This window comes from Dasypus novemcinctus, chromosome 24 (genome assembly GCF_030445035.2).
Source record: "Dasypus novemcinctus isolate mDasNov1 chromosome 24, mDasNov1.1.hap2, whole genome shotgun sequence".
Classification (NCBI taxonomy): Eukaryota; Metazoa; Chordata; class Mammalia; order Cingulata; family Dasypodidae; genus Dasypus; species Dasypus novemcinctus.
The window spans coordinates 24220825-24236112 of record NC_080696.1 but is presented as its reverse complement, the minus strand read 5'-3'; the positions used below and the strand labels follow the sequence as shown (position 1 = coordinate 24236112).

The 15288-nt window shown below is 40.2% G+C and overlaps 1 long non-coding RNA gene across 1 annotated transcript in view; it reads left to right on the top strand.

Annotated features, from left to right (window-relative positions):
• Positions 1–15288, top strand: part of LOC131275750 (uncharacterized) — an 84146-nt gene that overhangs the window by 60119 nt on the left and 8739 nt on the right. The window lies entirely within an intron of this gene.

Below are 15288 nucleotides of genomic sequence, written 5' to 3'. Positions count from 1 at the left end.
CACTTTCTCCACACCAATGCCACATTTTCTTCAATTACTAATCACAATAGTTCATGAATAGAATATCAGTAAGTCCACTCTAATCCATACTCTATTCCTCCATCCTGTGGACCTTGGAATGGTTGTATCCACTCCACATCTATATCAAGAGGGGGCTTAGATTCCACATGGATGCTGGATGCAAACCTCAGCAGTTATATTTTTACTGTTAACCACAGTCCATCTTCCACCACATGGTTCTCTGTGTTGTACTGTCTCATGACTTGTACAGTTCATCTGACATGCACACTCAGTTACTCTCGTTTTCGCCACAGAGTTGTGCAGTCATTGCCTCAGTAAATTTTTGAATATTTTCCTTAGTGTAAAAGAAAAAATCCCAACCCCCCTATTATTCATCCTTAGCAGTCCCAATTAAAAGAAAGCTAGAGAATAATCTAGGTCCTATATCAATATCTTCTTTAATATTGATGCAAGAATATTATAATACTTTTAACTACAGTCCATAAGTTACATCCATCCATATTGTCATATGTGCTCCAATTTCATTTCCTCTTACAGCGGCATAGCATTCCATCATCTGAATACACCACATTTTGTTTATCCATTCATCAGTTGATGGACACTTGGGTTACTTCCATCTTTTGGTAATTGTGAATAACAACACTATGAATTTTGGTATGCAAATGTGCTTTTGTGTCACTGTTTTCAGTTCTTCTGAATATATTCTTATTAGAGGGATTGCCAGATCATATGGCAGTTCTATATTTAGCTTCCTGAGAAACTGCCAAGCTGTCTTCCAGAGGCTGCATTATTCTACATTCCCTTGAACAGTGAAGGAATATTCCTGTTTCTCCACATTCTCTGTAGCACTTGTGTTCTGTTTCTTTAATAATTGCCATTTTATGAGGTGTGAGATGATATCTCATTGTAGTTTTTTTTAAAAGATTTTATTATTTATTTATTTCTACCCTCCTTGTTTGCTCTCTGTGTCTGCTCATCTTCTCTTTTAGGAGGCACCAGGAACCAAACCTGAGACCTACTGTGTGGGAGAGAGGCATTCAATCACTTGAGCCACCTTAGCTCCCTGGTTTGTTGTGTCTCCCATTGCCTTTCCTCTTTGTGTCTCTTTATTGTATCATCTTGTGCGTCAGCTTGCCATGCCTGCCCATTGTGCCAGCTTGCTGTCTTGCTCGTCTTCTCCAGGAGACACCAGGAACCAAACCTGGTACTTCCAATGTGGTAGGAGGGAGCTCAATCACTTGAGTCACATTTGCTTCCCTCGCATTGTAGTTTTGATTTGCATTTCACTAACAGCTAGTGATAGTGAACATTTTTTCATGTGGTTTTTCATCATTTGTATTGCCTCCTTGGAAAAAATGTCCATTCAAGTCTTTTGCCCATTTATAAAATTAGATTGCTTGCCCTTTAACTGTTGAGTTGCGTGGAAACTGTTATGTAGCATGGAAAAAAACCCTTAACGGATATGTGGTATCCAAATATTATTTCCCATTGAGAATACTGCAATTTCACGTCTTGACAAAGTCCTTTAAAGCACAAAAGTATTTAAGTTTGAGGAGGTTCCGTTTATCATTTTTCCTTTCATTTCTCATGCTTTCAGTGTAAGGTTTGAGAAACCACAACATATCACATGTCTTGAGTATTTTCTTCTAGGAGTTTCATGTTTCTAACTTTTATATTTAGGTCTTTGATCCATTTGGAGTTAATTTTTGTATAAAGGTGTGTGAGAGAGGTTCTCTTTCTTTTGGATATGAATATCCAGCTCAACCAGCACCATTTGTGTTCTGCTTCAACTGGTAGGGCTTGACAGCCTTATCTAAAATCACTTCCCTGTAGGAGTCCAGTTACATTCTCTAATAGAGTGGCAAGGATATCTAGAGTACATTGTCAGTGCCTAGTGAAAGAGGACAGACCAATACACCAGGCCCTTGATATTAATGTGTGTACTTATGAACCTTATTTTTGTAAAATTGAAACTTAACCTAGTAATATATATAAATTGCCTAAGAATTACCTCCTGAAAACCTCCTTTTTACTCAAATTTGGCCTTTCTCTAAGCCAAATTCAGCATAATAAATTCATTGCCTTCCCCTCTGGCAAGGGATATAACTTCCAGGCATGGACCTATCTGGCACTGAGGGATTATTAACAAGTGCCAAATAATGATGCGTTTGGAAACAGACCCTGACAAAAGGGGAAAATATTATATACAAAAGAGTTTTTGATGGCTAAGAGATTTCAAAGTGAGTTGGGAGGCCATTCCAGAAGTTACACATCTACATGTCTCACGTGGATCTCACTAACTGTCACAGTAAACAATGCTTCAAGCAGGGGAGCTCCTGAGGGCTCTAGATACATCTGGACATTATAGACAGGGTACACAACCCCACGAAATTGGCACCCCATCAGTGTGACTTACCTTGGAATATATGTTAACCTAATTATCCAATGTAACAGAGTTAAAGTAATTTATAATTTTCCTTTACATGGTTCTTCTTCACTTTATTTTGAACCTATAATTAGCACTATATTAAACTTATGTCCAGAGACTTAAATCTTCAATCTGTTCATATGCCAGTTGAGCCCTGAATCTCAGCAGAGTTTCAGCCCACACCTACTCTCTAGTTCATCGAACTCTCCAAGACAACTAACAAAATGATAATGATGGACAATGCCCATCCCAAAAAACAGAGAGTATCTACAACTGGAAGCAAGCCAATCCATCCGTCTGCCCCGTGGGATCTAAGCCCTCTCTCAGTTGGAAGCAGAGAAGGCATCACCATCCTCAAACCCTCAAGACTGAGGAATGAATAAACATAAAGTGGGAATGCAGCTTGGAGCAAAGTAGACATATCATTATTATTCTACTAACAGAAGAACTTGTAACATTGACATAAAGGCAGTGGTCACCAGATGTTCTGAGGAGAGGGGGAAGGGAAGAATAGATGTAGCATGGGGCATTTTTTAAAAAAGATTTATTGCCCGCCCTGGTTGTCTGTTCTCTGTGTCTATTCGCTGTGTGTTCTTCTTTGTCTGCTTCTGTTGTCAGCGGCACAAGAATCTGTGTCTCTTTTCGTTGTGTCATCTTGCTGTGTCAGCTCTCCGTGTGTGCGGCGCCATTCCTGGGCAGGCTGAAATTTCTTTCGCCCTGGGCGGCTCTCCTTATGGGGCACACTCCTTGCGCGTGGGGCTTCCCTATGTGGGGACACCCCTGCGTGGCAAGGCATTCCTTGGGGGCATCAGCACTGTGCATGGGCCCACTCCACACGGGTGAAGGAGGCCCGGGGTTTGAACCGCAGACCTCCCATGTGGTAGATGGACACCCTAACCACTGGGCCAAGTCTGCTTCCCTACATGGGGCATTTTTGAGACATTGGAATTGTTTTCATGATATTGCTATGATGGGTATAGGCCATTACACATTTCGTCAAAACCTATAAAATTGTACTGTACAAAGTATAAACCATAATGTAAACTGTAGACCATGATTAGTATAATAGCAATACTTCAGTATTTGTACATCAATTGTAACAAATGTACCACACTAATGAAAGATGTTATTAATAGGGGAAAATGTGAGGGGGGAGGCAGTGGGATATATGGGGATCCCTTATCTTTTCTATGTAACTTTCCTGTAATTGAAAACCCCTATAAAAATAAATTTAATAAATTCGCCATAGATGTGAGGGTCTGCTTCTACATCTTCAATTCCATGCCATTGGCCTATATGTCTATCTTTATGCCAGTACCTTGCTGTTTTAACCATTGTAGTTAGGTAGTATGAGCTAAAGTCCAGAAGTGAGAGTATTCCAACTTCATTCTTCCTTTTTAAGTTGTTTCTGGCTATTCGGAGCCCTTACCCTTACAAATAAATTTGATAATTGAGTTTCCCATTTCTTTAAAAAAGGCTGTTGGAATTTTAATTGGGATTGCATTGAATCTGTATATCAATTTGGATAGAATTGACATGCTAATGACATTCAGTTTTCTAATCCATGAACACAGAATGTTCTTCATTTATTTAGGATTTCTTTTAGCAATGCATTGTAGTTTTCTGAATACAGGGCCTCTGCATTCTTGGTTAAATTTATTCCTAAATATTTGATTCATAGTTGCAATTGTAAATGGAATTTTTTCCTAACTTCCTCTTCAGATTGCTCATTACTAGTGTACAGAAACATGACTAATTTTTGCATATTAATCTTGTATCTGACACTCTGCTGAACTCGTTTATTAGCTCTAGTAGCTTTGTTGTAGATTTTCCAGGACTTTCTAGGTATAAGATCATATCACCAGTGAATAGCAAAAGTTTTACTTCTTCCTTTCCAATTTGGATGCCTTTTATTTATTTTTCTTGCCTAATTGCTCTAGCTAGAACTTCTAACACTATGTCAAACAATGGTGGTGACAGTGGGCATCCTTGTCTTGTTCAGGATCTTGGAGGGAAAGCTTTCAGTCTTTTACCACTGAATACAGTGTTAACTCTGGGTTTTTCATATATGCCCTTTATCATGTTGAGATAGTTTCCTTCAGTTCCTATCTTTTGGAGTATTTTTATCAAGAAAGGGCCCTGTCAAATGCTTTTTCTGCATCAAACATGATTATCATGTGATTTTTCTTCTTTGATTTATTAATGTGATGTATTACACTGATTGATTTTCTTGTGTTGAACAACCCTTGCATGCCTGGTATAAAACCCACTTGATCATGATGAAAATTCTTTAATTGTGTTGTTGGATTCAATTAGTATCTTGTTGAGGATTTTTGCATCTATATTCATTAGGGACATGAACCTTTAATTTTCTTCCTTTATAATATCTTTTTCTTGCTTTGATATTAGGCTGATATTAGCTTCACAGAATGCATTTGATAGCACTCCCTCCTGTTGAATTTTTTGGAAGAGTTTCAGTAAGGTTGGTATCAAATATTTCAATGCTGGGTAGAATTCATCTTTGTCTTTTTTTTTTTTTTTAAAGATTTATTTATTTATTTTAATTCCCTCCCTCCCCCCGTTGTCTGTTCTCTGTGTCTATTTGCTGCGTCTTGTTTCTTTGTCCGCTTCTGTTGTCGTCAGTGGCACGGGAAATGTGGGCGGCGCCATTCCTGGGCAGGCTGCACTTTCTTTTGCGCTGGGTGGCTCTCCTTATGGGGCGCACTCCTTGTGCGTGGGGCTCCCCTACGCGGGGGACACCCCTGCGTGGCAGGGCACTCCTTGTGCGCATCAGCACTGCGCATGGGCCAGCTCCACACGGGTCAAGAAGGCCCGGGGTTTGAACCGCGGACCTCCCATGTGGTAGACGGACACCCTAACCACTGGGCCAAGTCCGTTTCCCATCTTTGTCTTTTTTAAAGATTTATTTTTTATATATTTCTTTCCCCTTGTTGCCCCCCACCCCCAGTTGTCTGCTCTCTGTGTCCGTTTGCTGTGTGTTCTTCTGTGACTGCTTCTATCCTTATCAGCAGCACTGGGAATCTGTGTTTCTTTTTGTTGTGTCATCTTGTGTCAGCTCTCAGTGTGTGCGGTGCCATTCTTGGGCAGGCTGCACTTTCTTTCGTGCTGGGTGGCTCTCCTTACAGGGCGCACTCCTTGTGCGTGGGGCTCCCCTATGCGAGGGACACCCTGCATGGCAGGGCACTCCTTGCGTGCATCAGCACAGCACATGGGCCAGCTCCACACAGGTCAAGGAGGCCCGGGTTTGAACCACGGACCTCCCATGTAGTAGATGGATGCCCTATCCATTGGGCCAAGTCCACTTCCCAGAATTCATCTTTGAAAGCATCTGGTCCAGGGCTTTTCATTTTGGAGAGGTGTTTGATAACTGTTTCAATCTCTTTACTTGTGATTGGTTTGTTGAGGTCTTTTATTTCTTCTAGGGTTAGTGTAGGTTTTTCATATGTTTCTAGGAATTTGTCCATTTGATCTACATTGTCTAGTTTGTTGGTGTACAGTTATTCACAGTATCCTCTTATGATATTTTTCTTTTCTGTAGGGTCAGTATTAATGTTTCCATTTTTGCAATTTATTTTGTTTGAATTTTTTCTCTTTGCCAGTCTAACTAAGAGTTTGTCAATTTTGTTGATCTTCTTGAAGAACCAACTTTTGGTTTCGCTAATTCTCTCTATTGGTCTGTTCTCAATTTCATTGGTTTTAGCTCTTTCTTCTTTTTTGATGTAAGCATTTAGCACTATAAATTTCTCTCTCAACACTGCCTTCACTGCATTCCATAGTTTTTATATGCTGTGTTCTTGTTTTTATTTATCTCAAGATATTTACTAACTTCCCTTGCTATTTCTTCTTTGACCCACTGATTGTTTAAGAAAGTGTGTCATTTAGCTTACATATATTTGTGGATTTTCTGATTCTCTGCCTGTTATTGATTTCCAGTTCATTCTATTATGGTTGGAGAATGCTTTGTAGAGTTTCAATCCTTTAAAATTTATTGATACTATTTTGTGACCCAATATGTGGTCTATCCTGGAGAATGAACCATGTGCATGTGAGAAGACTGTATATCCTACTGTTTTGGAGTGGAATGTCTGCTAGGTCTAGTTCATTTACCATATTATTCAAGTCCTCAGTTTCTTCATTGATCCTTTGTCTAGATGTTCTATCTATTGAGGAGAGTGGTGTATTGATCTCTCCAACTATTATTGTAGAAGTGTTTATTTCTCCCTTCAGTTTTACCTCTGTTTGCCTCATGTATTTTGGAGCACCATGGTTAAGTGCATAAATATTTATGATTGTTACTTCTTCTTGGTGGTTTGCCCTTTTTATTAATAAATAGTATCCTCTTTTGTCCCATAACAGCTTTTTTTTTCTTTTAAGATTTATTTCTATCCCCTTCCCCCCGCCCTGCCCAGTTGTCTACTTTCTGTGTCCATTCACTGTGTGTTCTTCTGTGTCCACTTGTATTCTTGTCAGCAGCACCAGGAATCTGTGTCTCTTTTTGTTGTGTCATCTTGCTATGTCAGCTCTCCATGTGTGCGGTGCCACTCCCAGGTAAGCTGCACTTTGTTCGTATGGGGTGGCTCTCCTTATGGTGCACACTCCTTGCATGTGGGGCTCCCCTACACAGGGGACACCCCTGTGTGGCATGGCACTCCTTGCACGCATCAGCACTGCACATAGGCCAGCTCACCACATGGGTTAGGAGGCCCTGGGGATCGAACCCATATTCCCATATGGTAGGTAGACACTCTATTAGTTGAGCCAAATCTGCTTCCCTCATAACAACTTTTGACTTAAAGTAGATTTTGTCCAATATTAGTATAGCTATCCCAGCTCTATTTTGGTTGTTATTTGCATGGAATATCTTTTTCCATCCTTTCCATTTCAATCTATTTGCATCTTTGCATCTAAGGCGAGTCTCTTGTAAACAACATACAGTTGGATCATGCTTTTTCATCCATGTTGCCAGCCTGTATCTTTTGATTGGGAACTTTAATCCATTAACATTCAGTGCTATTAATATAAAGCCAATATTTATTTCAGCCATTTTGTCCTTTGGTCTTTATATGTCATTTCTTTTTTTCTCTTTTCCTTTATAACAACCTTCTTTTCTGTATAGGTGTATATATTTAAAATATTTTCTTTGTGGTTATCCTGAAGTTTATAATACAAACTTACATCTATACCCTACTAATTTGAAAAGATACAAACTTAGCTTCAATAGCATATATGATCTCTGATCCCATATTCCTCTGTTTTCCTTCTGTAGCAGTTTGACATGGTTGTGAATTCCAAAAATAGATATTGGATTATGCTTGTAATTTGATCTGTACCTGGGCATGATTGAGTTATGATTAGTTTCCACCAAGGGGTGGGGACTCACAGATAAAAGGCATGGCAAAGAACAGAGTTTAGGATTTCTGTTCGAGTATTGATGTTGGAGTTTGATGCTGAAGACTTAAGCTGGTGCCCCAGGAAGTAAGGTCACAGAGGAAAAGAAGCCAGCTCTAGGAAGAAAGGACACTTGAACCCAGAGAAAAGCAAGCCCCAGCAACGTAGGAACCCAGGAAGCCTGAACCCTCACAAACATCGGCAGCCATCTTGCTCCAAATAGACTTTGGTGAGGGAAGTAACTTATGCTTTATGACCTGGTATCTGTAAGCTCCTCCCCCAAATAAATACCCTTTAAAAAAACCAACCAATTTCTGGTATTTTGCATCAGCACCCTTTGGCTGACTAATGCAAAATTTGGTACCCAGGAGTGGGGAAGTGCTTTTGCAATTACTGAAATGCTGGAATGGTTTTATAAATGGGTAAGGGGTATTTTTTGGAGGAATTGTGAGATGCCTGGAAGAAAAGACCTACAGTGCTTTAAAGAGACTGCTGATAGCAATATGGATGCTAAAGAGACTTTTTATGATGCCTTAGAAGTAAATGATGAAACTATTATTGGAAACTGGAGGAAAGGCGATCCATGTTTTAAAGTTGCAGAGAACTTACCAAGATTAACTCCTGGTGTTTTATGTAAGGCAGAATTTGAAAATGGTGAGCCTGGATGTTTAGCTGAAGAAATTTCCAAACTAAACTTGGAAAATGCAGCTTGGCTTCTCCTTGAAGCTTATAGCAAAATGCTAGATGAGCGAGAAAAGCTGAGAACTGAATTGTTGGCACAAAGAAAACAGAAACTGATTCCGAAAATTCCAAGTCTCTGGAAATCAGGCTCCCAGATGAAAGTGCCCCATTGGAAGATTTAGCTAAACTTGGAACTTGTAAATCAGGATGGAAGATGCAGTTATGTCTGAAAGACTGTGGAAAGTTTTCCTGTCTGATGGCATGGACCCCTGATTCCTGCATGCTAAATCAACAAGATTTTTGAGAGAGCTATATGAACAAAACCATTGTCAGCCAGGAATAAAAAGGACATGAAAAGGAGAGATTGAAGGGGAAAGAGCTTTAAGAGGAAAACCATGGAAGCTGAGATCTGGAATTCGGACATCACCTTGGGCCAAGAGAGGAACCCCACCCATGTGTACAGAGAGTGTGAGTTTGTTCCAGCAGGTGAAGAGGGCGGATGTTCCTGTCCAATGTTCTGGGAGAGCTTTCAGGGTGGAGCACATTCCCTGAGGATTAGGGAAGTTAAGGTCAGCACCCCACAGGTCTGAGGTGGGTGGACTTGTCCCCCCAAGGTTAGGGAAGGCCAGGTGGTCAATGCATTGCTCTGAGAGGCTTGAACCTGTAGACAAAGGTTAGGGGGAAAGTTGTCTTTACATCACTGTACAAGGGGGGGTTAAGACTCTAACCCAAATATTGGGCAAGATGTGGTAATCACCCCAACATTATTGGAAGAAAAGGTCTGGAGCTTGGTCAACACCCAAATGCTTGATGAGCATGGAACCAAGAAAATGGCCTTTGGGCAAGACTGTGGGAAAAGTGGGTCCCCTTATGGCCCCAAGGAGAAGAAACTATCCTCTTAAGAATGACTCTCAGACTGAAATTGAATGGAGGATGCCCTGCAGATTTACTGAACTGTAGAGGACCTGTGACTCATGTTTCCATCCCAGTTTCTCCTTATTGTAATGAAAAACATTTATCCTATGTCTGTCCATTTGTGTACTGGAAACATAAATTGTTTTGTAAGTTTCAGAGGTATATAGTAGACAGGACTTTGCCCCAAAGCAAGCTGTATTTCTTTAAATTGACTGTAAAGTGATTTAGTACTTGCATTGTTACTGATTTAAGGTTTTTTTTAAAAAAAATATTATAATGTCCTTTTGGAATTCAGAAGGTAGAGTATAGCAGTTTGATATGGTTATGAATTCCAAAAATAGATATTGGATTATGCTTTGGTGAGGGAAATAACTTATGCTTTATGGCTTGGTATTTGTAAACTCCTCTCCCAAATAAATACCCTTTATAAAAACCAACCTTTCTTGTAGTTTGCATCAGCACCCCTTAGGCTGAATAATATACCCTTTTTATGTTGTTTTTGTCCCACTTTATCTCTTTATATTTCAGGTCCATTATGGTAGTATGAGGCTTTTATGGATCCCAGAAAAATCATGTCCTTAGAGTTAATCCATTCCTGTGGGTGTGAACCTATCGTAGGTGAGATCTTTTGATTAGGTTAGTTCAGTTAAAAGTCCTTTGATTAGGTTAAAGCAGTAGGGCATGATCACAAGTAGATCTTGTGGCAGTTTGATATCATTTATGAATTCCAAAAAGAGATTTTGATTATGTTAGTAAACTGGGTCTTTTCCTTTGGGTGTGATATCCTTTGATTGCATTAGATTCAACTGAGATGGTTTTGATTAAATTATGTTAAGAATAGGGCTTTGATTCAAGCACATCATTAGGATGACTCAGTTTGAGTCCCTGCCCCTTTTGTGGGCTATATAAACAGAGACTCAATCAAGAACACAGAGGAAGCGGATACATGGGAAAAAAGGGAGAGTCCCATAGACACAAAAGCGGATCCTGTGACCCTGGGAAGAGAGTTGAGCCATTTACCTGTTAGTTTATAGCTGACCTTGTGAAGAGAACAGGGTAACTAAGCCTGGAAAGAAATAAGCCCCCTAAAAAGAGAAGGATCCCATGCCAGCCTACAGCTGAGTTTGGAAGAAGCTGGACCCACAGAGCCTTAAGAGGAAAGAGGAAGGCTGACATCACCCACCATCTTGCTTCAACACGTGGCAAATGACTTTGGGTGAGGAACTACCTCTTATGTTACCTTGAGTTGGACTTCTTAGGGCCTTAGTAACTGTAAGCTTCTACCCCAATTAAATACCCTTTATAAAAGCCAACCGATTTCTGGTACTTTGCATCAGCACCTCTTTGGCTGACTAACACAGGTCTTAATTCTCTTACTGGAGACCTTTATAAAAGGTATGAATATGGGGAGAAAGACAGAAGTTGAAGCAATGAAACCCAGAAGAGAAGGAAGACCGGCAGACACTGCCATGTGCCTTGCCATTTTAGAGGAGTCCACATCTTCGGCAGCTGGTCTTTGGGGAGAAAAACATTGCCTGATGAAGCCTTGATCTGGACATTTTCACAGCCTCAGAACTGTAAAAATATGTTAATAAATCCTCATTGTAAAAGCCAACCCATTTCTGGTATATTGCATTCTGTCAGTCTAACAGACTGAAACATCTATTCAGGAAAGATGCCTTTTTCTTGTTCAGTTTTATTATGACTCTCTAAAGGAATTAAAGAATAGAGTTGGCTATTTATCTATTTATCCTTTTAGTTACCCTTACTAAAGATCTTCTTTTCTTCATATTATTTAAAACCACAATCTCCTGTCTTTTCCTACAACCAGCAGAACTCCCCTTGATAATTCTTGTAGATCTTTTGTTGATGAACTCTCAGTTAAACACAGGTTACTCTAAGGTCCAGAGTAAACTGTACGAAGCATCAAAGTAGAGCCTTAACATAAAGTCAATCCACAATGAAACTATAGAAAAGAGGAAGAAATGGACCTTCAGAGTTATCTCATCAAGATAATCAGAGGTGCAGACATAAGCAAAAAATTTCAAGCTTGTGGCAGTTTGAAATTATTCAAGAATTCTAAAAGATATTGATTATGTTTATAAATTGGTCTGTTCCTATGGGCGTGATATCCTTTGATTGATTTAAATTTAATTCCTTTAAATCAATCAAAGTATATCACGCTTTGATTCGACCACATCATTAGGGCTTGCAGGGTTAAGTCCCTGTCCCCTTGGTTGGTTATATAAACGGACACATACAGAAGAAGATACGTGGGAATAGAGAGAGCTCCATAGACACAGGAGAGGAGAGAACTTAATCCTGGGGCCCCAGAGAGAGATGAGTTTTTGCCTGATAGTTTGCAACTGAAGAGACCAGAGCCCTGGGCAGCCAAGAAGGCCTGGAAAGAAATGAGCCATTCAGCCTACAGCTGAGATGAAAAGATACTGTACCCTCAGAACCTTAAGAGAGAGAGGAAGGCTGAACCCTCGCAGATATCACCCATGATCTTGCTTCAGTATGTGGCAACAGTCTTTGGTGAGAAAAGTAACCTTGAATTGAACTCTTTAGGGTCCTATAACCACAAGCTTTTACCCCAATAAATACCCTTTATAAAAGCCAACAGATTCCTGGTACTTTGCATCAGCACCTGTTTGGCAGATTAATACGGTACATATTATGGGAAAGCAGCAGGAGCTATGACCTGAGAAACAGTTGGAGAGCATTTCTTTATTTTTTATTTTTTCATTATCTTTCTTTTTTTTTTTTAAGATACATAAATCGGAGAGCATTGCTTTAAATCCTCTTCAGAAGGGTATTTCTCCAGAAAGGGTATGTTTTCATATTTCCAATGCCACATGTTCCAGCCTGGGATGGGATTTTCCCCTCCAGCTACCTGTGCAGCTTGTCGCATTGTTTCACAAGGCAAGTCCCTCTTGGCTCACATTCCCAGACAGAAGCCAGCTTCCAGTGGCTGCTGCAGGTTGGTTTTTGCTGGATGTGAGGGTTGCTTTTGACCCTGTCGACTCCTTTCTTTCCTTAGGCACTGGAGGCCTCCACGCCTACAGCAGCCAAAGCAGCCCTGCAGGTGGGATGGACCAGTCCTCAGCCTCTCTGACCCTCAGGACACCTCTTCTTTTAGTTTGGTTATCTCCAAGCAAAGCCTGAGTCAAGGGCTCTGTGTCCTTCATCTGGGAGGTGATCCTAGGAAATGCAAGCTAGGGAGCAGGAGGCATTTGGGACAGAAGGAAACCAATTCACAGTGTAGTGACAAGGGGTGCCCTTGAGGGCCATGTGGAAGGCAACTCAGAGTCCTCCCATAAAGGGATGGACTCCCTCCCCTGGTCAGTGAGGGTTGCCATGACCTGTTGGCAGCCCCTGGGTGAAAAACCGGAGGTGGGAGGCTGCAGAGAGCATCAACCCCAGGGGTGGGCCAAAGGAATATGGGGGTCTGCCTGGAGTACAGCTAGGTCATTGTTAAATGGTACAACACAGCAGCTACTGAACAGTCACAGTGACTTAATAGTGACCATCACTGCCAGTTGTCCAGGGCTGGCGATTGCCCTCCAGGTACCTATTACACCATTGAGGCCACAACTTCCCCCATTCTGGGCACAGCTGTGAAGTGGCTAATGGTGTGGGCCCCAGGGCTCAGGGTCACATTGGGCTACCCAAATCTTGTCATGAGGAAGCAACCAGACAATTCCAGAATATGAGACATTCTGTAGGACAATATCATGGAAAAAAAAATGGGAGTGGGTATGGTTTTATAATAAAAGAGATTAAAGACAGAAATTAGAATACAGGTTATCAGGGGTTGGAGTGGGGAGTTGATGCTTAAATAGTACAGAGTTTCTGTTTGTGGTGATGGGAAATTTTGATAATGGATGGAGCTGATAGTGGTACAACATTGTGAATGTTGAATAACACCACTGAGTTGTAAACTTGAAAGTGGTTAAAATGGGAAATTTTAGGTTGAATATATGTTATCACAATTAAAAAAACACCCAAAACCCATGGAACTGTACAACACAGAGTGAACCCTCATGTAAACTATGGATTATAGTTAATAATATTGTTTCTTCATTTGTAACAAAGTAGCCAATATAATGCAAACTGTTAATAATAGGGAAAACTGGGGGTGTGGAGCAGGTACATGGAAACTGTACCTTCTGCATGAATTTTTTAATAAACCTACAACTCCTCTAATTAAAAAAAAAAAAGGTTTAAAAAGGTTAAAAACAAAAAGAAAAAGAGTGTGAGATTGAGACTGAAGAGGCATAAAAACCAAAAGCCTTGTATAAATCTTCATTGGAACCTGAACTGAAGAGAAAAAAACTTTATAAAATTCATTTTGGAAAAGTTTAATTATGGTATTAAATTAGTATTCATTTTTTTCTTAGGTGTGGTAACTAAGAGATATTTAAATGTCAAGATACTCACAACTTTCAACTGGTTCTGAAAAGAAACATATGGGTATAAAATGTTAATAGGGAAAAGGTGGAAAGGGGGAGTATGTTGGGTATATGGGAATCCCCTATATTCTGTACTTTTCTGTAACCTAAAGCTTCTTTGAAAACAAAATGAAAGATATAAGATGCTGGGGGAAAAATGGAAGAAAAAGTCACTGTACATACAAGACAACAGATCTGACAGTGATGAAAGGCATAATGTCAAAAAATTTGTTAAATTTTATACTTTTTATTATTTAAAAATTTTTTTTGTATTTTATTTGTTATTCTTAAAACTAGCATATTTCATTTTCATATTAATTGTGTTTCGTTATTTTGTTGGCTTCATTTCTGAAGAAGTTTTGGATCACAGAAGCGTTACAACTGTGTCAGGGGAGGATCATTGGCGCAGGGTGTCAGTGATGGGAGATGCATGGGGGGAGGTTCACCTCAAAGCATATGAATGTGTTCAAGTATTTATGGGGCATCATCATGGTGGGTGGAGATTCACACAATAACTGGAAGAATATTGAATTTCCATCCTGGGGAGCTCCACCACATTCTCTAATGGCACAGCAACAAGAATCCCCTGAGTACAGAGGCAGTGCCTAGTGAAGGAGGCTGGACCACTGATGGGCCCTTGATACTGATGACTGTACTTATGAACCTTTACTTTTGAAATTGAAACTTAGCCTAGTATTATAGGATGCTTAATAGTTACCTCCTGAGAATCTCCTTTTTGCTCAATTGTGGCCTTTCTCTATGCCAAATTCAGCATTTAAATGCATTACCTTCCCCCCATTGTGGAACAAAACTCTTGGGGATGAACCTTCCTGGCATCAAGGGATTACTACCAAGCACCAACTAGCAATGCAACTGGAAAAAACTTTGACCAAAAGGGGTAAAGTATAAAGACAAATGAGTTTATATGGCTAAGAGACTCCAAAGTGAGTTGAGAGGTCATTCCAGAAATTATGCTTATGTATGTCTCAGCAGGATCTCATTGACTGCCAAATTAAATATTGCCTCAAATAGCAGGGCTCATGAGGACTCTGAAGACAGATGCTACAGACAGCTCAGGAGTTTGGCGTCCTACCAGTGGGCTCTACTTTGAAATTTATGGTCCCCAATGTGACAGAGTCGGGCTCAGTTGTGTTTTCCCTACAAATGGCTCTTCTTCCCCTTCTATTTGAACCTATAGTTAGTACTAGAGTTGATAGGTTTATGTCCAAGAGATTTAAGTCTGTGGGCTGTCCATGTGACAGATGAGCTCTGGATCTTAACAGAGGTGCAACACCAACTCTCCAGGTCACTGGACTCACCCAGGACAACTAACAAGGAGATGATGATGGACAATGAGATCCCAAAAAACAGAGAGAGTCT